This window comes from Canis lupus, chromosome 17 (assembly GCF_048164855.1).
Source record: "Canis lupus baileyi chromosome 17, mCanLup2.hap1, whole genome shotgun sequence".
Taxonomy (NCBI): domain Eukaryota; kingdom Metazoa; phylum Chordata; class Mammalia; order Carnivora; family Canidae; genus Canis; species Canis lupus.
The window spans coordinates 35,178,790-35,205,158 of NC_132854.1; the positions used below are offsets into that span (position 1 = coordinate 35,178,790).

At 35.4% G+C, this 26,369-nt stretch overlaps 1 long non-coding RNA gene across 1 annotated transcript in view; it reads left to right on the forward strand.

Moving 5' to 3' along the window:
• The window catches only part of LOC140608381 (uncharacterized), a 57,119-nt gene extending 33,954 nt beyond the window's left edge, over positions 1-23,165 (forward strand). Inside the window, exon 3 of the long non-coding RNA XR_012010396.1 lies at positions 20,782-23,165. This is a non-coding gene — a long non-coding RNA (uncharacterized lncRNA). The remainder of the gene's footprint in view (positions 1-20,781) is intronic.
• The last annotated feature ends 3,204 nt before the right edge of the window (positions 23,166-26,369 follow it).

Sequence of the window (26,369 nt, forward strand, 5' to 3'; positions counted from 1 at the left end):
GACTCTATTCATACTTTCACATGAAGGCATTGGTGAAAATAAACGTTTGATGACTTGAAGTTAATTTCAATTCAGAAAACATGTGAAGGGAGAATAGCACATGCCAGGCTACTCAGCATAACTTAACGAGGATAACACTTCCTTGGGAAGAGACCAATCATCCTTGGTCAAGATCCATGTTAATTTTCAGAAAAGCTTTTAAGAGAAAGATTTTCCGATTTGGAAAACACTTCAAAAGAACTTAAAGTGCTCTTGGGTCTAGTTGAAACCTCATTTGCAATGATCAGAGCTGTGTACCAGCTATACTATGATTTCTGATAATGGGTTCTGCATTAATTTCTGTTGTTTCAGGAATTTATGTAGATAAAGCTCATCTAAGCTTGTCAGTCTTATCATTCTGAAATGGTTAGAGGGTTAGATGCAGACTAATTGGGATGGCACAGGATCGGCTGTAGGAGGAGAAAGTCCCACACAATTTACCCAGTAAAAATAGCTACCACTCAGTGAGTGCTTAGGTGTCCAGCATCTTACCTGCCCTGATTGGTTTGATGTTAAAAGCCCCAGTGAAGGTTTACTAATTTTCTTTGTTTCAATCCACTTGCCCCAAGACTTCATAGGGACCAAATAGGAAGTCACAATGGTACTGTTTTTCAAAGGTTATTTGCTCCTTCCTTCCTATCTCTTCTCACACAGAAACATCAATAAAAAGAGATAGAAATCAGAGTAGGGGACCTTCTATTGTGCTCATTGGCTCAAGGGCAGAGATTACCATAGATTAAAGGGGCTGTTGGAGAAGTGCCTGGGAGGCAGATAATGTTCACCACCAGTGCCCTGTGATATTCCTCAGGAGCATAGAATAATACAGTATTTCATTCCAACAATGTGTGCTAAATCCAGGAGCCTTACCTTATGTGCCCCTCCCTTTCCTCCATGTGTCTCAAATTACATAGTTGGAATTTCTTTTTTTGTTTGTTTTTTCTTATTTCACAAACCACTTCTGTGAATCTGAATGTAGCCCAGTCCCTTCCTGGAGATGGGAAAATGTGAGAGAGCCTATGTTAATTATATTCCTAAAACTGCAGTCTTTTTCTTTTCTTTCTGGTTTTACTTCACTCTTATCCTACAAGGGATCCTTCCTCTCCCCCACAGAATCCCTTTTCTATCCTAAATATCACCTCTAGCTTCTTATTAATATCATTGGCTCAACTGATCCCCTTTCTTGGATCATCTTTCATCATTTCAGTTGTTTGCATGGAAAATGAAATTCCTATTGAACACTTTGCTTTCATACTAAATAGGATCTAATTTTCAGCCTTTAATTTAGATCAGTCTTTCTGTATTATCAAACTGATCTAGGGTAGCATCCTAGCTCTTCTTCAGCAAGTTGCAATCAGCTAAATTTCAAATCCCGAAGCTTGAATTTAATACAATGACATATGTAAAATGGAATTTTGCAATAAATTTAAAGAAATGGAACTTAATGTATCTTAATAGCTTCTCTTGAATCTATATCTTCAATTGTTAATAAGCCACATCACTGAGGAAATTATTTCAGTGATTGATTATGTATCTTCTAACTCAATTTTAATTTGTTAAAATCCATAAATAAGAATCTTTTAAAAAATATATGCATAACAGCTTCTGAAGTAGTCATGTATTTCCTTTAAATCAGAAGAAAAGTATTATTATTGAAATATGTGCATGTAATTTAGATTACATACATCTTAGCAAATTAAACATATTCATTATAAGAAATACTGAGTTATTTTATATCCTTCAATAGAAATTTTGTTAATTGATCTCCACTTAACCAATTCCCAAGCAACAGAATTAATGCTGGCTAATTTAAAGAGAAAAGCAATTTATTGGAAGCATATCAAGTAGAAATTTGAATAGCCAGGATCTGCAAAAAATGCAGAAAAGAGAAGTTTGGAAGTCAATCAACCAAACTAGGATAATATTTCAGGCATCTGGAACTCTGCTGCTGGACATTCATGTAGACAATGTTGCTCAATATCATATGTATTACCTCCTTCCAGGCTCAAAACACTGCAGTCTTTACTGTGAATAATTTCTCAGTTACCTGTAGTCTTGTTATTCTCCTAAAAGCTGAAGTCCTGAACAGGAGAGTTTGATTACCTGATCTTGGGTCACTTTTTCCCTGGCTCCCAATAGGTAGAGACTGGAGCTTGCTCTTTGGCTTTCACTGGGAGAGGTGGAAGGAGGGATTTTTCCTTTCAACAAAATTTACACAGAGGGGCTTTTCTCAAATAAGAAAAGCATTTGGATGTTGGGCTACAAAAAAAAGCAATTGCCCATTCAAGTAATTACATTTATTTACTCCATTCCTTTTTTGATCAAATTAAGCCTTCTTCCCATTTTATACCCAGGGGATTTAATTCTTTAAAGATCATAATTATAATCCTTAAATATTTTAATATCAGTTCTCTAGATAGAGAAGAAAAGATATATATATATTTTTATATTTAAATTCATATATTTATATATAAATATTGAAAAGGAGTCTGGGGTAGAAATGAGTTTTCAAATCTACTTCAAGGACATTTTAAAGAGGAGAATATGAGAGAAATTCTGTCTCTGTTAATAGCTATTAGGTAATTCAGAAATGTTTCATCAAATTTGTCTGGAAAACATAATTTTTTAATTTACTTGAAAGCATCAGAGAAGTTATAAGATAGTGAAAAAAAGCAAATGAGAGCCAAGAGGACAGAAGCCTGAGAGAGAGGGTGACACTGGCATTGAGGGTAATCTTTATTCAGCAGTATTTGGCATTCGGAGATGCTGATTTGAGACTGGGAAGATGAGCAGTAACGGTGAAAGCTTGTGTAGCTAAGAGGCAGGGATTGGAGTCTGGAACCTGTCAAAAATGGAGACCAGATAAATCCAAATCATATTGAGTTGGGAATTCTAAAAGACTCCTCTTTAGTAAGTAGATGACCCAAAAAAGATAGGCTTTCACAGGAAATGTGGCTAGGCTTCAAATTATTTCATTCCAAGAAATTGCCTTCAGGTGATCCAGATAGCTCTGTATCACACATGTCCTTCACCAAATCAAACATAAATGATCTCTGGAGGACTCTCCTGGACCTCAGAGTATTTCTACATGTATTCTTTGCAAATACAAAAATACAATGTTTATAACAGAATTTAAAAAGAAACAAGGTGCACAAAGAAGCTAGGCATTATAATTTAAAACTAGTAGAAACAAGAAATAATAAGAATGGCCCTATATAGTGTCCCAATCATGAAGTAATCAGATAAAGACTTTAAAATACCAATATTTTATTTAATAAGAAAACAAAAAAGCAAGATTGAGAATTTTAGAGAGGTCCGGAAACAATAAAAAACAAAGAAAATCTAGGACTGAACTTTAAAATAACTGAGGGGGACCTGGGTAGCTCAGTGGGTGAGCATCTGCCTTTGGCTCACATGGTAATCCTGGGGTCCTGGGATTGAGTCCCACATCAGGCTCCCCACAGGGAACCTTCTCCCTCTGCCTGTGTCTTTGCTTCTCCCTCTATGCCTTTCATGAATAGATAAATAAATAAAATCTTAAAAAAAAAACTGAAAAACTTGTCAGTTGAGTTAACAGCCTATTAGACAAGAATCAAGAGAAAATTTGTAGATTGAAAGATAAGTCAAAAGAAAATATTTGATAAGGCAGAGACAAAAGGATAGAAAGTACAAAAGATAGAGTAAGAGACCAAAATATACTTGAAGAAAGTCTAACCTACTTATTAACAAAGTACAAAAGAAAAAAATTAGAATAATGCAAAAGGAATATTTATAAGACAATGAATAAGTACTTTCAAAAAAATAATGAGGGACTTGAAGCCACAGAATTAAGAAGCTCTACCAGGGCGAATTAGGATACAACAATCTACACCTATTATATACATCACAACAAAACTTCCAAAATCTAATGCCAAAGAGGGAAAAATTTAAACAACATGAAAAATGATAACCTGAAAAAAAGCTACAATTAGTGAGTTAAAAAACAAGATTACACATTTTTCTCAAGAGTGAACAAGAAGATTGAGATTTATTGATTTTTTTTTTACACTGGCCCTGACTTCCCAAAATTAGCCTATTCAATGTGATCAACTTTTTTTTTTTTTTTTAATTTTTTTTTTTTATTTTGGGAGGGGTGGGACAGAGAGGAGGGAGAGAAAAGAATCTCAAACAGATTCTACATTCAGTGGAGCCAGACTCTGGGATCATCCCATGACCCAGAGATCATGACCTGAACCAAAACCAAGAGTCAGAAGCAGCTTAACCCATTGGGCTACCACACCCCCAATGTGATCAACTTCTCATCCAGAAGACAATAATGAACATTAGAAAGCTTTTCTTTTTCTTCTTCTTCTTCCTTTTTGTTTTCTTCCTCTTTTTTCTAGTGATGAAAGATTTTAAAGATATATTTTAGAGAGAATAAAAGTGAAAAAATAGGATAAAACTGTAAAATTGTGGGTAAATCTAATTGATGGTATTAATAATTAATATTAATATTAATGTCTAATAGGGTTTTAAACATAAAAATGTAGTAAATGATAGCAATAGCATATAAGTTAGGGGAGGACAAATAAATTTAAGGTGTTCTGAAGTCCTTGCATTATCTAAGAACAGGAAAAAATTACAAATAATTTTAGGCTTTATAATAAAAAAAATCTTAGTCTGTAATTGCTAAGGAAACCACTACAAAAAAAGGAAAAGAATACATAACTTTGCAGCAAATGGGAAAAAGATGGTAAATGGAGTAATAAATACAATTTGTCCAAAAGGAAGCAAGGACTAAGAAAAACACAGCATAGATGAAAAATAGAGATCACCGAGTATGATTATTTAAACTCAATTATATTAGTAGAATTAGATAAAATATACATGATATAAATCCTCCAATTAAAAATAAAAAAATCACAGTAGATCAAAAATAAAACCCAACTAAGTACTACTTACAGAAACACAACAGAAATAAAGGAACAAAGAGTTTGAGTAAAAAGGTAGAAAAATATATAATGTGTAATTCAGATGAAAGCTGGAATAGCCATGTTAAGATCAGACAATATTTATGACTATTATAAATATATTAGTATTAATTTAAAAATTGATAATGATAGAGAGAGGCACTGTGTAATGAAGAAATACGCAAATCACTAGGGAGATATTTTTTACAAATCTAGTAACAGACTCAAAACCAAAATTAATAGAATACAATAAATAGGCCAGAATTTTGAGAGATTTTTAACAAAGTTCTCTCAGTAACTGACTTAACAAGCAGGAGCATATCAGTAAGGGTCTGGAAAGTTTAAACAATGGGGTTAGTAAACCTCACTGAATGTATACCTACAGAACCTTGCATCCCAACATCTGCAGATAATACGTTCTTTCCAGGCATATGGAACATTTTAAAAAATTAATCAGACTCTGGCAGTAAAGCAAATCGCAGCAAATATCCAATTTGTACTCTGACTATAGTAGATTTAATTCACAAATCTATTTTTAACAAAAAGTAACTAGAATATCTCACATGTTTAGAAATTAATAAATATTCTTATAGCAAATTCTATGAATTCAAGAAGGAAATCACAACGTAAATTAGAAAATGCAAACAATGCATCAAATCTTGGATGATGCAGCTAAAGTTTAGAGGAACGCTGACAGCTTTAAATGTGTGTATCAGAAATGAATAAAAGGTTATAAGGGGCAATAAAATAAGGAATAAAAGAAAAATAAATATGAACAACTTTATGTTAACAAAATTGAAAATACGGTGGAAATTCTTGAAAAACACAATGTACCAAGAGCAGCAAAAATATATTAAATATATGAACTGTCAAATCTGTATATAAACATCTTGTCCCAAGAAAATTATAGGCCCAGATGGCTTCATTTTGAATTCTACAAAATATTTAATAAAGAAACAATTATACAAAACATTTTCCATAGAATAGAAAATAAGTCTGCAGAGTAGGCATTCCTCAATTTTATATGAGGCTAGAACAATCTTGATCACAAAACCTGAGGGCAATATGAGTAGGGAGAATTACAGGAAAATCACAATAACGAACAAGCAAAGGTGCTAAACAATGTATAGAAAGGGTAATGTGTCATGACTAAGCTGAGTTCATTCCTGGAATGTGGTGTTGATTTAACATTCAAAACTCAATTGATAAATATCATCACATGAACAGAATAAGGAAGAAAATAATTAGATCATCCTGATAAATGCAGAAATACACTGATGAAATTAAGCAATCGTTTATGTCAAAAATTCTTAAGAATCAAGGGAGATTTTTCTTAGTCTGATAAAATATACATACAAAGATCCTAGAGACACCACACTAATACTCAAATATGATAAGGCTTCCCTTTGAAATTGGGATGCTGGGGACAAAATAAAAATGCCTGCTATCACCACTCAGTGATATTCAACACTGTCCTAGAGATTTCCATCAGGAAAGTCAAGCCAGAAAAAGAAATAAAACATAAGTGGTGTAGAGAGGAAGACATAAAATTGTCATTTTAATATGATGATTATATTTGTAGAAAATCCAAAAGATTATAGAGATAAATTACTAGAATTAATAAGTGAGTTTAGCAAGACAAAGTCATATAAAAAATCAATTGCATTGCTATAAATTAACAACAAATGGAATGTAAAAATTTAAAATATAGATATAATTTATAAACTTTCAAACACCTAGGAACAATATATGTGCAAGACCTTTATACAGGAAACCATAAATATTATTAGAGAAATTAAATGGAGAGATATGCTCTGTCTAAACCCTTGCTACCCAAGGTATGCCCAACTGACCAGCAGCATCAGCATTATCTAGAAGCTTATAAGAAAATCAGTATCTTGGGCTTCATCCCAGACTTATTGAATCAGAAATTGTATGTTAACAGGAATATCTTGTAGACTGTATGCATATCTTAAAGTAGAGAAGCAAAGTCCAGAAAACCCAATGTGGAAAGATTTTGGTTCTCTCCACACTAATATGTAGATTTATGTCATCTGTCAAAATTCCAGCAGATGTGTGTGTATGAAAGATGATAAAATGATTCTAAAATGTATATAGAAATTTTGAAGGCCAAAAAGAGCTGAGACATTCTTGAAGCACAATATGGAAAATTTACTATACTGAATTAAGATCATCTTATGGTTCAGAGAAGCACGGAGATGTAGATATATACCGGTGTAGATATATAGATGTGTGCATGAGTGCATGTGTGTAGTTGGTACAGAGATTTCAATTTACACAATTGTGACCTAGTAAGCCTCTGTAAGGCTGTTGTCTCTGCACCTGATGCTAGAGCTTGAAGTCTGTAAGGTTGATAGTTGGAAGGGACAAGTAATGTAAAGTGAGGTAGAGCGGGGTAAAGCTGAACCTATTAGCATGAGCAAAAGCCCAAGAAGGACAGAATGAAATGGTGTCAGTTCACACTGCCTCCAATCCTGATTAGGTAGGAGTCCTTCAGAAGAAGCTGGCACCCTTCATCACAGACCCAAACTCACCCGTGATCCCAGAAAGACTGAAGACAATTCAGAGGAAGTAAGAAAATTGCATTCTTGGCTACCACCCCACACCAAGGTGAGCCAGAGCTATGAAAGTGTCTGGCAATCCTGTCTTGACCTTCTAAGCATATGAAAAAATATGGTTGCCACACTTCAATTCCACCCTTTATATCTGACCCCCAAATGTCTCTTGTGGTCCACATGGCCTAAAACACACAGGAAAGGGGATTCTGGGAAACAATTTAGCCTAGCCAAGTGGACGCATTACCAAGCCATTAGTAAATGCATATTGGTGCAAAGATAAACCAGATGAGCCAAGTGAAATAGAATTGGGAGCCTAGAAACAGATCCATACATTAATGGATCCTTGGTTTACAGTAAAGGTAACACATCAAAAAGTAATTAAAATAAAAAAATAAAATCTAATCATGAGGCATCTATATATTTTTTTTAAATTTTTTATTTATTTATGATAGTCACACAGAGAGAGAGAGAGAGAGAGAGAGAGACAGAGACACAGGCAGAGGGAGAAGCAGGCTCCATGCACCTGGAGCCTGATGTGGGATTCGATCCCGGGTCTCCAGGATCGTGCCCTGGGCCAAAGGCAGGCACCAAACCACTGCGCCACCCACGGATCCCAATGAGGCATCTATATTATTGAATGTTCTTTGTTGAGTGCTATAATGTGAAGAGCCCACCTAATTCAGTAGTTCCTAAACTTCTCTGTACATTGGAACCATTTGGAGAGCATCACAAACTACCCATGCCCCAAAGATTTAATTGGTCTTAGGGGGTGGCCTGGATTTTGGAATTTTCAAAAGGTGATTGAAATACAAGGTGATTCTAACGTGCAAACAAGTTTGGGAACCACTGACCTATGCCGTTTAATGCACATGTCCTGAATGTCCTTGGCTTCAATTTGTATTCAGAAACCAAGTGTTTTGAAGTAAGCATCTTCACTTAGGGTCTATATTTATGACTTAGCACATACTTCTCAATAAATCAAAACAGTTCTTGCTAAGGTCACTGGGATGATTAATTTTACATGTCAACTTGGCTAGGCCATGGTATCCAAATGCTTGGTCAAATGCTACTCTAGATGTTCCTGGGAAGATATGTTTTAGATGAAGTTAACATTTAAATCAGTAGACTGAGTAAAACAGATTGCTCTCCAAAATGTGGGAGGGCCTCATTCAATCAGTTGAGGATCTTAAGAGAAAAAAGACTGACCTCCCCAGAGGAAGAGATTTTCTCCAAGCCATGTTCAGACTCAGGCTTTTCCTTTCAGCTCCAGCTGGTCATTCTCCCTAAAGATGTTGTACTTGCCAACTTCTACAATTATGGGACCAATTCCTTAAAATAAGTTCTCTCATTATATCTCTTATTGTTTCTATTGATATATATTATATGTGTCAAAATAAATAATATATACTATATTATACATATACATATATACTTTATATATTATATATGTGTGTATATATGATATACCTGCATATTATATATACCACAGAATATTATCTGTGTGTGTGTGTGTATATAATGTGTATATTTATTCTATTGTTTCTGTTTCTCTGGAGAACCCTGACTAATACAATCACTGACATCCATGTTGCTAAATCCTTTCCTTACTTGGCCTTACAGTGGCATTTCCCTCCATTAATGGTTCTCCAATTACTTTTTTCCTTTGACTGTTGATTTTCCTCCTTATCTAGTTGCTTTTTATCAAGTTTTAAAAATACTGATGCCTGTGTCCTATCTCCGGCAATTCTGAGTTCTTCGGTCTGAGATGCAGCCTGGAAGCTAAGATTTATGAAAGTCCCCCAAGTAATTAAATGTTTGGAGTCAAGGTTCAAAACCACTGGTTCACAACCCCATGAGGCCTAACTCTGACCTGGGTTCATCTACTCCTGCTTATCAATGGAGAGTCTTCAACACTCCTTTCTTATTTTGATGCTTCACCTTTCCCTGGGCTCCAGAAATGTCTCTATCCGCAGCTTCAATGGCTAAAACTTAGCTCCAATCCAGAGGTCACTTTGACAGCTTAAATATAATATGAAACTCCAGTCCCTCTTTGTTGAGGAAGGCAGTAATATGCAGAAAAGACCTAGCTATCCTCTAATTGTTCTTATTGAGCTCAGGGCAGACAATGCGAACTCCCCTGTTTTCTCTTTGATACAAGATGGTACCACTTCCACCCCAGGTGGAACTCCCACATCAGCCATCTATCCTGAAGGCTTACTTTCAATTTTCCTAATGCAGAAGGAGGTCAGAGCTCAAAATCTTTACTCTTAACTAAACAGGGTCAAAAAGGCAAGAGATATTATTTTTATATCATTCTCTTTGAAAAGAGGATGATAGAATGAGTTATAATGCAGCTCCTTAATACATGGAGTTACGTGTGCTGAAAGTCCAATCGCATATTCTGAAGCTGATGAAAGGCAGGACAGGCTGCTGCTCCCCCAGTTAATTCCAGTCCTCTACACATGGCTCTCTTATGGGTGTTTTGCTTTGTTTGCGTGCTACAATTCACTTTATTATCCTCCTTAGGTTTCCCACTGTTCTTATTTTAATCTTTCAATTTGCAAAGTACATAAAATAAAAAACTTAGTGCTCAAACAAATTTTTTTATCTGAGCTCACACGCCAGCCAGATGCATTTTGTCACATTGTGCTAGTATATGCCGTTTGATGTTGTGCATCCTAGTATTTTTTAAATTATTCACATATTGAATTCAAATTTATGCAATAATGTGAAATAGAGAAAATGCTCTCTTAGATGGCTTTTTTGCCCCTATTTATCCATATTACTTTTTGATTCAAATGGCAAATCTCCAATTTTGAAGTTTTATGCTAGTGCCTGAAATCCAAGGAGGGTGAGTGTTGTTATTTTCATTGTTTGGGAAACAAAAATGTACCTCTGATAATTTTTGTCTTTGATTACTGCTTCTTCAAAGGATTTAAACCAGAATGAAAGCCTTTGAAATCTTCAGAGATAAGGAGACATGAGAGTTATTCTGTATGCACTGGATAAACAGATGTCTTAGCTTTTCAAACCAAACTTGAAAAATATAATCACAAGCTTCATGTGAAACAGAACAATTTTTGCAGGTGTATAGTGTTTTATATTTTACTAATGTGAAATGGAAGAAATAATGTCATTTTATTCCTTTTTCTTGTCTGAGAATTTAGTTCCAATTAACATTTCAGAAAACTTTTTTTCAGCTCAGGAAGAAAGATACATTCCATAAGAGGGGAAAAAAATCTCTTTTCCTTGTCATTTTGGGTACAAATAAGCACAATTAGAAACATATTTATAAGTTGCTTGGGAAGTTGAGATCCTAATTGAGAAATTCCAAATTAATAAAAGCCAAATTTCATTCATTTACTCAATGGACCAAATCTTGTAATCAAATTTCTTCTGAGATATCTATCGACTTCAGTGAGAGTTTCTCACATGGAATAATTGTAGAATTAAGCTCAATGCTGTTAATAGGAAAAAACAACAACAACAACAACAACACTAATAGACTTTGCACTGTGGCAACTGATGACCTCAACTGGATAACCTATTCTTTGGATGTTGATGGTGTAGTTGCTTCCTGATTCACAGCAGTACAGAAATGGACCTAATGATGCAAAGAAACAATCTCTATCCATTATGCGTTCAGCCTTCCCAAGATAAAAGTACTTCTTACTTACGTACTTATGAGGGTAAAAGAGGAAAAGAGAATCATGCTGTCCATTGACTAGAATGTTTCCTTGTACCAAATAAACATGGGTAATTTTGAAGTTTAAATCTTAAGTGAAGACTCAGCTAATAACACAACTTGGAATTTAAGCATCTTATTAAATATCCACTTTGCTATATTCAAACTACTTCTTGAGAACCCTGCCAACAGCTATACTGTTGGATAAATTCTAATTCTTTTGGAGACCGTGAGGGAAAAATGGAGCCGACTTGCCTCCAAGGGGCAGGATTCAGTTTTGTTCAACCGTGTGTCCTCAGGGTCTTAGCGTTGGCTTAATTGGAAACTTAAACTTGAAGATAGTCATTTTGAAGTTTGAAGATGGTAAATGAAGTAAACTACACTGGCAAAAATGTGCTTCAGAGGCCAAACTGGCCCTCAAAAACTGCCTTGTGAATTGTGAAAACTGAAATGGATGTTAGAGACTATTTAGTATATTCCCTTTATTTTAACCAGTGAAGAAACTGATACTAAACAAGGAGATAGTGACTTATAAAAGGTCTCACATCCCTCAGGGCTAGAGTTTGGCTCTGTTACAGCTTCAGTGATGTGCTACTACAGTTTTTACTCTTTTGCCCTTTACTGATGGTCCCCGCCCTCCGCGGGGTGCCACTAACAATGTTGTTGCTAGCCTGGCCTGCCATTGATTAGATACCACACAGGGCCCTAACACTTTCATCTCCTCTGCTCCCTTCCCAATCCAACAACTAGATCAATGTGATTTTAGGAGCCGAGGCAAAAAGCCACTCTCTCTTCTCTCTCAAGATACCTCTCTGTCAGCAAAGGCTTATTAAAATAGCAATCCTTTGTGAACTCATTGACATGGTTTACTTGGGAATAAAAATATGTACATGGATAAGTCATACTGAACTGTACGGATTATTACATATTTTAAGCTACATTCAAAAGTCAATGTTTAACCCTGAATATACCTATTACAATTCTTACTCCTCTTCTGCCATGAAATGATCATGACAAGTCCCTATAAACAGATTGATTCTTGGTTTTTTTCTTCATTTCCCAAAGTGAAATAGCCAAAAATAAAAATGTGATACATTTCACATACAATCAACTGAAAAGAACTTTTAAATCTGCTTTTAATATAAAAGTATCGATTTTATATTTTGTTTGAACATTAATGTTAATAATAGCTGTTACTCTACTGGTATAATGTGAAGAGGGCCTGTCAAGTTAATCAGGTGAGGAATCTTTTTCTTTCTTTTTCTCAACTCCATTCAATGTCCATTTCAAGCCCTATTCTGTGCAGTGATGGAAATATTAATTCAACTCAATGTAAACTCAGTTAATCTAGGGTTAGTTTTTTTGATATTTGTTTCACCTGCAACTTTGAGATTTTCTCCATTCTCACTTCCTTTCTCTTGCATTGTGAAGTTCCAAGGGGTTTTAATAGAATTAAAACTTAATATTCTGGGGATCTAAGGTACAGCATGGTTACTATACTTAACAATATGTATTGTATATTTCGAACTTACTAAGAGATCTTAATGTTCTTACCACCACCACAGAGTGATAATTATGTGAAAGGTGTGGGGTTTTTCTTAAGATTTTAATTATTTATTCGAGAGAGAGAGAGAGAGAGAGGCATAGACACAGGCAGAGGGAGAAGCAGGCTCCATGCAGGGAGCCTGATGTGGGACTCATCCCAGGACCCCAGGATCACGCCCTGGGCTGAAGGCAGGTGCTAAACCACTGAGCCACACAGGGATCTCAAAAGGTGTGTTAACTAACCTTATTGTGACAATCATTTCACAATATATACACATATTAAATCATCACATCATACAGTTTAAACTCACACATTGTGATATGTCAATTATATCTCAATAAGACTGGATTTAAAAAATAAAGCTTAATATAATCATCATCTTTTTACATTTAAATCTGCTGAATTCTCTGTATTAGTTTTCTATTCTCCTATAACGAAGTATCACAAACTTGAACACTTTAAACAACACCCATTAATTATTACAGTTCTATAGATCATAAGCCTGGGTGCCTCAACTGGATTCTCTTTTTCAGGTGTTCCCAGGACAACATCAAGATATCAGCCAGACAAAGCTCTTAAACTGAGGGTCTGGAGAAGAAACCAGTCCCCAGCCCATTCAGGTTATTGGCAAAATCCAGTTCCTTGTTGCGGTAGGACCCAGGTCCCCATTTCCTTGCTGGCTATGGACCAGGAGTCACTCTTAGCTCCTAAAGTCACTTTCTTGTAGCCTCATCCAACTTCAAGCCAGTGAATGCACATTGTGTTTCCAGTCTGTCTGACTTCCCCCTCTGCTACCAGCTAAAGAAAGCTCTTTACTTCTAAAGGACTCATGTGATTAGATGAGGTCAGCTAACTTATTATTGGGAAAAGGTGTAAAAACTTAAGTGCTAGAAGATGGCTGCTCAGAACATATATTCCTAGATAAAGGGGAAACCTCCCTAGTATTCAAGGACTCACAGTGAAATCCTTAAGTTCCTTTAAGACACTTCTTTTGCCACTTTTAAGGAGTTTGTTTCCTTCTTGGTTCCTCCCAGTTTTTGGAGAGATGTTGGTTATGAGCCTACCCGCTTTCTGGGTATAACTACCAGGAGCAACTTCAGGATGTTCCTGAGTGCATTCAGTGAGACTGGGTGAATCAAGGCTGAAATTCTCAAGCCTGTTCTTGCTCTTTGTCTTCACGTATAATGATTTTTATCTAATGCTGAAAGCTACAGGTAATATGTTTTTCAGATCCAGCATTATGCTATCTTCTACCAGAGAGGTTTTACTCTCATTTCTCCAAACAGTTCACATTGTTGACTGATCATCCTGAATTTGTGTGAGCTTGGTTTTAAACTTTGTTAGTGTGAATCTGGGGAAAGCTAACACTTTTTTCTCAAACCTCTCCAGTGCGGTAGGACTCAATCTCTAAACTTCCTGTCTGTAGAATTTGTTAGGCTCTGTTAATGTGGGTTTTTGTGTAGGTCTTCCTTAGAGTGGTCCTTATTTCTAAGGCAGTCTCTTTGGTATCTCAGTTGGGTGCCAGATCCACTACTAAGGTGTTAGCATTATATCTCCACTCTGGCAAGACTAGAGCTTCAGTGCTGCCAGCACCTTAGCACTCTCAGCCTCTAGTATCTTCATTCCAGTCTCAACGTCTGAGGAGCTGCTATCTGGTAACCCTCAGGAAAAGTGCCCTGCTCATAGACAATCCAACCCTCGGACATCGATGCCTGGGAAACTCCTATTTGGACTTCTGTGGCTTTGAACAGTTATATCTTCACAAGTACTCCTCCCCAGGTATATCTTCAGGGGAGGCTTCATCTGGCCCATACTCTGATCTCTACCTCCTGAGCTCAGCAGGACTGCTACCTGTACCCTGAATGCAACTCTCTTCCTATAGTTGGATAGTTGTCCCTTAGCTTAGAACTGGATGATTTTTCTGTCAGGAACCAAAGTTCACAACCATTTTGTGATACAAACCTGAAAACTCTTATTTTATGTATCTTTCCATTTCTGTATTTGCTTACAAAGAGAGGGCTAGTCCAAAATCAGTTACTCAGTCATTGTTGGAAGCAGAACTAGAAAGGATGCATTCTTGTATGAATAATTTAATCCCTAAGGACTCTATCATTCTTAGGCATAAAATGAGAAATCTTGCCTCTAAGTGACCTTGTTGTTTTAAATATCTGGTCAAAATGCAGGAGATACTTTAGGTTTGTTAAGATACGAAGATATCAACTTGATATTTTAGTCCATCTCTCCAAATGCAGTGGTTTTCAAATTACTGGGTTTTAAGTCCTTATTTGGCAGCTCCTGAGTTATGGAGCAATATTTGCTTTAGTATTAAAGACCACTGTGTTGTTATCCACTAATTCAGCAAATATTTACTGACTTCAGTATGTTTCAAGAACTGTGATGGTTGGTATCATGCATAGTTTTTCCTCATAGTTTTTAATACTCTCTTTTTTAATATCATTTTGTATATTATTTTTTTCATTTTGTATATTATAAATAAATCTGCCTCTTACATTCCTCAGTGTTCACTTTTATATATTATTTGGTATTCATTACTTAAAACGTCATTTATTGTCCACTAAAGATGTACCAGACACTGCTGCCTGCTGTGAATGTAATGAATGACTGAAGCCTAATACCTACCTCTAAGGAGCTGTGTCTATTAAAAAGACTTAGGCATATGAATAGTAAAAGTTTACTAATAAGACTGTGCTCAAAATATTTTGGGGCCACAGGTGAGAGTGATTAACTCTGCCAGAGGCTTCTGTTGTAAGTTCCTGGAAAGAGTTGCCTTTAAGCTGGCAGACTAGTTGAGGAAAGGCAATCAAGGCCAAGTGGTTTAGGGCACCTGGGTGGCTCAGTAGTTGAGCCTTTGGCTCAGGTCGTGATCCTGGGATCCTGGGATCAAGTCCCACATCAGGCTCCCTAACGGGAGCCTGCTTCGCCCTCTGCCTATATCTCTGCCTCTCTCTCTATGTCTCTCATGAATAAATAAATAAAATCTTAAAAAAAAAAAAAAAGGCTAAGGGATTTAACCTTGATTCCAGGATTGACTGGCTAAGAGGTCACTGGTACCTGTGCATACTTCTCTTGGTTTCAGTTTGTACTCTTTTCACAGCTTCACTCTTCTTTCCTCTTAAATGGGATAATAAACTGATTTTTCTGTTTTGTTGTGAAGATTAGAAATCTGAAGTTTAGAAGTTTAGACATGTTTGTTTATGTATACGTAAAGACGGTATTCATCATCATTTTGTTATACACCATAACTGTTTGACTGTTGATGTGCATATTTCACTACAGTGTGGGAAATTTTCCTCTTTGCATTCTTATTTGAAAATGTTTCCATATAAACTGTGTGTGAATGATCAAATCTTAGAAAATGAAAAAAATCAGCAAGAATAGCATTAAATTTTGTACTTTGCTTCATTAATTCAGGAGTTACACTAACATTTTGCAGAGTTTCAGGATACCACTGTATATTTCTATCCTCCTTCAACATTGTTATAGGTAAAGGAGTTTGTGCTGAAATTTTCTAAAACCTAGAGGGAATCTTGGCATTTGTCTTATGGGTTATGTAATAACATGTACCTTTTGTACTTTTTTCAGAAAAACTCAGCCTATTTTTATGAATTTGTCACATTATTTTTAACAAATCAATCTTCCTTTCCCAAATTTCCTATTTCTGAATTTCTATAATCATTTTTTTTATCTTTCACATTTCATCGTTATTTTCCTTCAAAGTATCTCTTCAATTAAGGATTTTTTTAGAAGCAGTGGATTGTTTATTGTTCTTATTATGTAATCACCCTTACTAAGGAACAAATAAATACAATGAAAATTACCTATTTTAAGTGCACAGTTTGGAGTTTTGACAAGTGATCCTAGCTCAGTAATTTCTAGAGCTCTCTCAAAGGCTGTCAGTCTGAATTCCAACAAGCAGAGTATAGAGTCCTTATGAAACACCAAGGCACAGTAGAAACCCAGAAGGATCATGTCTTAGCAGAACTAAAATAGCCCAGAATAAAACTATTCTACCCTAATAAAGCTTAAAAACCATCTTCAAAATGTTCAGGCTAATCTTAACATAGCTGGTAGAACAAAGTCTAACACCCTGAAAGAAGACCACAAAATCTAGTATTCAACAACATAAAATTCACAATATCTATTATCCAATCAAAAACAGTTTGGGGGGAAGCAGAAAAATGAGACCACGATTAAGAGAAAACTCATTAAATAAAAACACTCAGAAATGATAGAGTGATAAAATAATCATGCAAGAACATTAAAAGAGCCATCAGAATATGCTAAAAGTTTAAAGGAAAACATGATAATGAGATAAATTGAAGCTTTTAAAAAACTAAATAAAATTTTTAGATGTAAAAAATAACATCTAAAATGAAACAAAATAAATGTATGGGATTAACAGAAAATTAGATACTTTGGAAGAAAATTCAGTGAACTTGAAATCATAATATAAATTATCCAAAATGAAGTGCATGGAGGGGAAAAAGATTGAGAAAAGAATTACTAACTTATTAGGAACTTGTAGTACAATATCAAGTGTAGTCACATGTATGCAATAGAAGCCCAGAAGGAGGGAGTGAATATATTTCAAAAATTAGTGTCTAAGTTGCTTTTTTTTTTTCAAACTTTTATTCTCATGCAAGAAAAATGCAAACAAAACCACACCAGTTTACATCATAATCAAATTTCTGAAACCAGTGGTAAGCAAAACAGAACCAGATGTGGGATGGGGGAGAAATCATAGGAAAAAAGACATATCATATACAGAACAACATAGGTGAGAACCTCTTCAGAATCCTCATTTCAAACTATGTGACCCAGAAAACATGAAATAACCCTTTTAAAGAGCTGGAAAGGGAACAGACATGGAAATCTCTTTAAAATGGACTGCTACACCTCCCAAAAAAATTCCTTCAAAAATGATGGCACATAACTTGTCTAATTGTGAAAAAATCATCAGACAAACTCAGATTGAAGTACATTCTAAGGGATATCTGATAAATACTTTCTAAGACTGTCAAGGTCGTGAGAAACAAGGGAAAACTGAAAAATTGTCACAGACCAGAGGACACTGAGAAGACATGGCAATCAGCTCTAAAAATTACTGTACAAGGATCTCTTTCTTCTTGTGTGTCTCTCCGTGTCTCTTTCTTGCTGCTCTCTAGCCCTTTGCATTGCAAATTCCAGTAGTTTGGGATTCCTCCAATTTAATCTCCATTTCCTCAATTTAGTTTAGAAACCATTACTCTGGATTATAATCAAGAAATTACCCAGTTAGAAATCCAGGTCAATTATAGAAACACTGCCTTTACTTTCTGTTTCTCAGATATCTTAGGTTTGTACTACTTGTAATCTAACATAAATATATATATATATATATATATATATATATATATATATATATATATGTAACAACTATGTTTCTTTTACATATCTAGTGTTTTCTTTTGTTTTTGTTTTTTTAGGGTAAGAAGAGGAGTCTAGTTCCACTTAATCGCAGGCCTGGAAGCACAAATTCATCTCTCTTATCTGTACTCTCTCCATTATCAAGAGCCTAAATTCTAATTACTTAAAATCTGTATTCCTTCAGTGGCCTCTGAAATGATCACCTTGACCATCTAGCCTCCACATGCCTCCCCAAAGCATCCCTCAAACTACTGTCAGATTAATCTCCTGTTAGTATCCCTTTCTTCACACATTCCACTTTAAAAGAATGTTATTGATTCCCTCTCACCCATCACATTTGTGCCTGGATTTTAACATATGTGTAAATTGGCTCCTCTCAAGCATATTTCCTTCTACTTCCTGTGTGTGCTAACTACTCTAGAACAATTGGTCAATTTGCTATCCTGATAGACACCATATACACTCTGACCATATTCAGAGTTTCTTAATTTTTCTTTTAATTTGTCTCCTTCTGCTTAGTTTTTAAGGCTCAGCTACTTTCTCTTTGTCCAGGACCCTGTTACACTGTCAGGAAATTTTTTTCCTTCCTTGTCATAGGAGAGAATGCATTGGTCCTTGAGTCTCATACATAGTAGTTTTATTAGAGTCTCTCATGCTTAAGTATGACCCAGGAGGATCAAAGTCTGCAGGTCCATGAGATTCTGCTTCTCTCCCAGTGGACTGAATCATTTTCTCAGCAAAGATGTTTCCCTCCCTACTAGAAATGCTCACTCAAGCTGATAAGAAAATGAAATTTACTCCATACCATTTTTATATAAATAGGTATTATCAAATTGTACCTATTGTGGATTCAGTCTCATTGAGAGATCATAGCTTATCATCAAAAAAGTTACACCCTAAAATAAAATATAGGTTTCAAAATACATGGAGCAGTTAGAGAACAATAAAAGGAAGTTTACAAATGAACATATATATGAATATATACAAAGAACATATATATGTTCTTCAAAAAAATGGAGTATCTTGGATATTATCCAAAACTCTGCATTTGGGGCACCTGAAAGGCTCAGTTGGAGGAGCATCTGCCTTCGGCTCAGGTCACCTGGGTTGGCATGGGATCCAGACCCATGTCAGGCTTCCTGCTCAGCGGGGAGCCTGCTTTTCTGTCTGCCCCTCACCTTGCTCATGCTCTCTCTCACTCTGTCTATCTCTCTCATATAAATAAGTACAATCTTTAAAAAAATAAAAAATATATAATAGTCTGTGTTCATGAAATATTTAAACCTTGTGCTTCAATAAAACCTGATACCAATTTTGGCAAGATATGGTCTTCTATGGTTTCAAGTGCTTTCTGTAGCAAATCATGACAGAAATACCACAGGGGCAGCTCTTCTTCTGCCAGTGTATACAGCATTTGGAATTGAGGATATATAAGAAAAATAGAGAAGAGTGTGCATGTGCAAGCATCCTCTTTCAAAGGTTTCCAGGGCGGGATATGGAAGAGTCAGGAAACTCCTTCTCTTCAGTCATTGTGATGAGACTCAAGGAAGTGTGGCTTTCTCATTTGGTCCCTAGGCCCCTCTGATTAGTGATTCCTGCTCTCATAGTTGCTGGATCTTCCCCAAACCAGTGCTTTTTTCCTGTGGAAATTCTCCTTTCAAAGATTGCCATAAAATCTAAAATTGTATTCCAAATAGGTTTTCCCCCCTCTGGTGGCAACAACACTAAAGCATTATAGTCTATGTGTGACGCTGGGTGTTAATTTATGTGTATTTTGCATGTATACATGTGTGCATGCCTGTGTGCGTGTGTGTGTTAAGAATCAATCACTAGCTTTCATGAAGAAAGGAATGTTGCCAAATAAATATGCATATAAATTCCTATTTATTGAAAATGTAACTATTATAGCAGCATTAAAAAATCAATGTTTGTCCAATTATTTTCTGCAGGCAGTATCATGCATTGCAGCCTAGTTTCTCATTAGATTAAATCAAACTGTTCTTAAATGCCATTTTACCAGCTGTTACTGGATAAAGGGTGAACAGAACAGTTTGTAGTGGCAAATATGTAGCTATCTGGCAAGTGTCCTTGCCAACATTGCTACCAGCTGTGTATATTGTTTATCAAAAACAAATGCCCTTAGTGATTTTTCTTAAATTTTATGGAAGTGTGTTTTTTTTTCCAGGTTATTTTACACGTTTCTTAGAAAAATGTTGCCAAAGCCTGTAAAATAAGTCAAATTCAAATAATAACTGCAAGTATTTTCAGCTTCAATTTAGAGTAAAATGCAAGAATTCAATCAGTAAAAAGCTAGATGCATCAAAATAGAGTCAACTAGATTTCTCAGTTCCTCCATATAGGCTTTTATGTCGTGGCTTTAAAAAAAATTCTACATTTCCAATAGTCTCAACTGGGATCTAGTCAAATAGTTAATAGCCAAAACTTCTTAAACACCATCCCAACATGAAATGGAAAGGGACATAATGTCCAACTTTTTGCCTTTTTTCCTAGTTTTAAATATTTTTTCTTAACCTGAATCAGACTTTTTTTTCTTTACAGATAAGATATGAAAAGACCCCAGATGCTGAAGATTCTGGCCAAGATTATACAACTTATTAGTAGGCAGGACCTTCAGAGTACATAAATTCCAAAGATACCATTTATGTTATGCAAATGGAGTCTTGTTACTGGAGGTATACACTGCAACATCTGACTTCAATTCGAATTCACTTTGCTTTTTCCTGTTGGACAACAAAGTTTTTGTAAGTTATAAGGCACAAGGGAAATACTAAATGTTAACATTCTGAACTATAACAAAAATGAAATTTTACTATTAATTTTTATAAAGACATCACGAAGAGCATTCAGATATCCAACAACCAATAAATCATCCTAAGTATGTAAGTATATATTAGGTGATATAGAGGAGTAGTTATTCCCTTATCTTATTATCAGCCTTCTCCTATTTTTTTTCCTACCATCCTCTTCTAACATTTTAGTTTCTCTATGAACAAGCACACACACACACACACACAAGCACACATACACAAACATACATACATACATACATGCACATATACATTATTATTTAGGGAAGCACAAGAAAGTGTTTGCCTGGCTAAGTAGAAAGGTAGTTTATATTACTCTCCTTCACAGGATTAATTCTCAGCTTCATATTCAGATATATTTTTAACATTGAAATCATTGTTCCTTCTGTGCTTCCCTATAAATTTCACTACACACCTGAACCCTGAATTAAATCATTCTGATTATTAGGCTGAGGATATTTTTGAAGAAAGCAGCAGTAAGGAAAATAAGCAATGTGTCTGCCAAAGTTGCCTTATATATCAATATTCGGTTGGAACCGAATAATGGCTGCCCTGCCCATAGATGCCTATCTCTACCAGAATCGCCACCACTCCTTAGTGTATTAAGCCAGTCCACTTCATGCACTTGCTTAACTGATGGACCTTGGGTAATTACATTTGAAACTCCTGGAAAATATTGAAAGTGGCTGGAAACATTTCCTCCAGAGCTAGAGTAGGAACATAAAATAGCACATCCTATGTGGCTATTGAGAAGATCATATTTGAACATATCTATAATGTATTCTTTTAAGGTTGTTCAAACCAGACATTTTATTTTCCCGCTTAAAAAACTTCAGTGGCTCTCAAATAGGTCTTCAGGATTCTACTTAACTTTGCAGTGTGCTCTCTTACCACTGACACTCACTGTTCTACAGCTTTTGCACCAAAACTAGACTGGAGGACTTCTGTAGGACACAGGAAGGCAGGATCCATGACTTTTTCACTGTTACATCCCTAGTGCCAGCAATGCCCTGGAAAAATAAGACAATTTGGTAATTTATTAAATGAACTGTGCATGAATTAATTGAAAGGATTTTGAGTAGGCCTGGTTTTCTGGGAGAGAGTGGGTGGCTGGTTAATGTTCCCACAACTCTGCAACGAGGAGCAAAAAAACAGAAAAAAATGTTCTGTTATTCATTCTCTCCTACTTTGGCCTAGTTGCCTTGTACACTCTGTGGCAGTATATTAGATTCACTAAGAGTCACGGCTTGATGAAGTTTTTATCTTCTCTGTTTGTTGAAGCTACTTGTCTCCAAGAGATACAGTTTCCATTTCTCATCCTTTCTTTACTCTGGAGATCCATCTGCAGCAAGGTACTCATTGACAATGACAGCACCTCTGTCTGGGCTTTCACCTCCAGACTCAGCTCCCATTGGTTTCCCTGAACTGGCTTCTCCATCCGGACCCAGTCCTTTTGCTCCTTCCCTGGCTCTCTCCTCTTTGCCAGGTCCTTGGAAGAGCAATTTGCCTCTTTACAAGTAACAGTTTGGTCTTCGTCATTCTTTTGCCCCCAAATACTGTCTTCCACAATACCTCTCAATCCCATGCCTCACCACACCTCCAACTCAGCACCAGAGCAACACCCTGTTTGCCTTGGAGAGAAGGCTAAGAACAATCCTACATAAAACTTCCCATCCTTATTTGCCCTGAATTCTTTTGCTCTCTGCAACTTTCCTTCCAATCCTTTTCCCAATCACTGTCTATCTCTTTTTACCAGTTTTTTCCAATGATTTGGGGGTAGATTTGTAAATTCACTATTTCGAAGTTTATATTTGAGATGTTAATTTTGAGGCTAATCTAAGAATTAGTATCAGTATGCCTTGGATTATTTGGATGACCACCTTATAACTAGATTACTGCCAAACTGTGCTGGTGTCCACATTCCAGTTTGGGTTTACTAGACACTAATAACACTGCTTTAGTGACCCTAGGTTAATGGAAAAATAACGACAGCAGAATAAATATGTAAGTGATATGACAAGTCAAATGAAGTCTAAATAACATCACAGAAAGAATGTCATGTAAATAAATATTTTTTGCAATAATTGCTATAAAGACAAGTGTTGGGAAACTGAGTCATCACAACAAAATCAATATTAGTATAAGTATGATGAACTCAAAGTGTTTTTTTGTGGCAGCAACTGGCATCATGTGAACCAACATTTTGTTTTTGAAAAACAACATCATTTGTCACATAATATTCTTAATTTGAACTATTTGGTGTTGTAGAATTTGTATTTTATTTCTAAATTCTTTTAGAAAAAATTCTTTTTTTCTAAGAGTTGTGTGTGGATATAATTCATGGATAGCTTTATATTTGAAGATATTTAAGTAAAATACTAATAAATATAGTTTGGGGAATTCATGACTAAAAAAAGAAATTTAGGACAACATTGACTTCCTCAGATGAACTTCAACCACTGTTATTCCCTCTTAAAGTTTTTCTTAGAAGGTTTATCTCCAATTATGGAATGCAATTAAGTTCACTAATTCATTTGTGACAAAGATACAAGAAAGATATTAAATCATAGGTGCTTGCAATCTGCAACCTCCCCTTGCCTGCCAAAGGTAATTCTCCATCCCTTACTCCACTCCCTACTCCAAACTCCCCAGCTGGACTTCCAAGAAATAGTGAGTATCTAACAGGTAATATGAAAACTGAAAAGCTGAAGGAATAAGATAACTTTAATGAGTTTTTTAAATTTAAAAATGAAAATAACCCTGAAAACAAAGCTGAAAAAAAAAACACCACAAGAGAAGAACATTACGGGTCAGTATCCTTTATGAACATGGATTCAAAAATTCTTAACAAAATACTAGCAAGACAAATTCAATAGTATACTAAAAGATTATACACCATGAGCAAGAGGGATTTACTCACAGAATGCAAGGATGATTCAACATACAAATATCAGTCAATGAAATACAACACGTTAACAATATAAAAGAAAAAAAATGATCATCTCAATGGATGAAGATAAAGAATTTGCCAAAATTCAATACTTTCTCATAATAAAAGCACTCAACAAACTAGGAATAGAAGGTACTACCTTGACATAACCAAGGCATACATGAAAAACCCACAGCCAACATTATACTCAGTGGTAAAAGACTTTAAGTCAGGAACAAGGCAAAAATGCCTGCTTTTGCCACTTATACTCCACACAGTACTGGAAGTCCTTTCCAGAGCACTTTGCAAGAAGGAATAAGGGGAATCCAAATTGGGAAGAAAAATGAAATTACCTCTGTTTACAGATTAACATCTTAATGATGTCAATTCTACTCAGAGCAATCTAAAGATTTCTGCAGAAATAGAAAATTTCATCCTAAAATTTACATAGAATCTCAAGGGACTGTACATAGCCAAGACAGTCTTGAAAAAGAACAAAGTTGCATATCTCATATTTCCTGATTACCACAAAGCTACAGTACCTAAAACAGTGTGGTACTGACATTAAGGCAAACAGATTAGATTGACAGAATAGGAAAGAGAACCCAGGAAGACACCGCGGAATATATAGTCATGAATTTCAATGAAAGAACTATGACAATTCAATGGTAAAAGGATCATCTTTTCAACAAATGGTGTTGGGAAAATGGAATATCCAGATGCAAAATATGAAGTTGGAGTCTTCACACCTAGTAGGACAGCTAGCATTTAAAACAAAACAAAACAAAACCCAAAATCAGAAAAGAGCAGGTACTGATGAAGATACAGATAAATTGAAACCCTTGTGCACTGCTGGTGAAAATATGAAATGGTACAGCTGCTATGAAAAACAGTATGATGGGTGAGGGATATTAAAAAGGGCACTTGTGATGAGCACTGGGTTATATGTAAGTGATGAATCACTAAATTCTACTCCTGAAACCAATATTACACTATATGTTAAACAATAGAATTCAAATAACTATTTGAAAAAGAAAAACATTGTGACAATTCCTCAAAAAATAGAGTTACCATAGTATACAGCAACTGAACTTCTGAGTGTAATTCCAAAAGAACTTGGAAGCAGAATTTCAAACAGATATTTGTATATCTATGTTCATAATAGCATGAACAGATGAATGGAAAAAATAAATGAAGCATATACATTTAATATTACATATGATGCAATATTATGCAAGCTTCAGAAGGAAGGAAATTCTGACACATGAATGAAGTTTGGAGACATTATGGTAGGTGAAATAAGCTGATCACAAAAGGACAAATATTGTATGATTCCATGTACATGAAGTACCTGAGAGAGTTAAAGCCACAGAGACAGGAAGTGGAATGGTGGTTACAAGGGGCTGAGAGGAGAGAGGAATGGAGAGTTACTGTTTAATGAGTACAGAGATTCAGTTTGGGAAGATGAAAATGGGACGTTGGTGATAGTTGCACAATGATGTGAATGTACTTAGTGTCACAGAAATGTACACCATACGAGTGTATGGTGTAAATGGTAAATTTTATATCATATATATTTTCTACAATAATAAATAAAGGGAGAGTAACTGTTTGCAAGGAAGAAGAGGATAATAAAAAAGGAAATGAAACACAAGGGGTTTAAAGAGATGGACAGTCTGGACCTGAGTGCAAATTTTAGATAGGGGGTTGAAAATGGAGGAGAGAGATTTGGAGGTGGCAAATGTTCACTGTATAAAATATTAAGAAAAGAACTGAGCAAAGATAATTTTGAAAATTTCTTGCTATATATTCCAAATTCATTTTCTCTTGTTAACAGTCTTAGAGATACGCCAGTGATGAACTACATTGCTTGCATTTTGGTTGAGGGGCTCTCTTTAAATGAGAATCCATACAAAACATCACACAAAACTCAAGGGGTTTTGTGGTTACACACCTGTTTGCTCAACATTTATTAAGAACCTACTATATCTCCTCTTAGCATAATTTCAGACATTAGAGACTAAGATTTAGGACATATATTAACTAATCAGTATTTATTCTTGTTTTCTGAAATAAATGTAGACTTGTGCATAGCCTCCTTTGAATTGATCTCATCCAAATTATCCCCAAATACATTTGTAGATTTTTCTGAAGCATTGTATCTTTTCATATTTGATTTGCTTATTTAGGAAAACAATTGGAACATTAAAAAAAGCAAGAATGACCTCTTGTAGTGGAGAAAAGCTATTCTATTTGAAAGGTTCTATTTTTAGAATAACAAATGAACAGAGAGAATGAAAAAGGGCAGAATAAACATTTCATTTGACAATCTGTCACATACAAAATCGAGCAGCAAGGCTGTGTGTGATGAACAGACCAACCCTCTACAT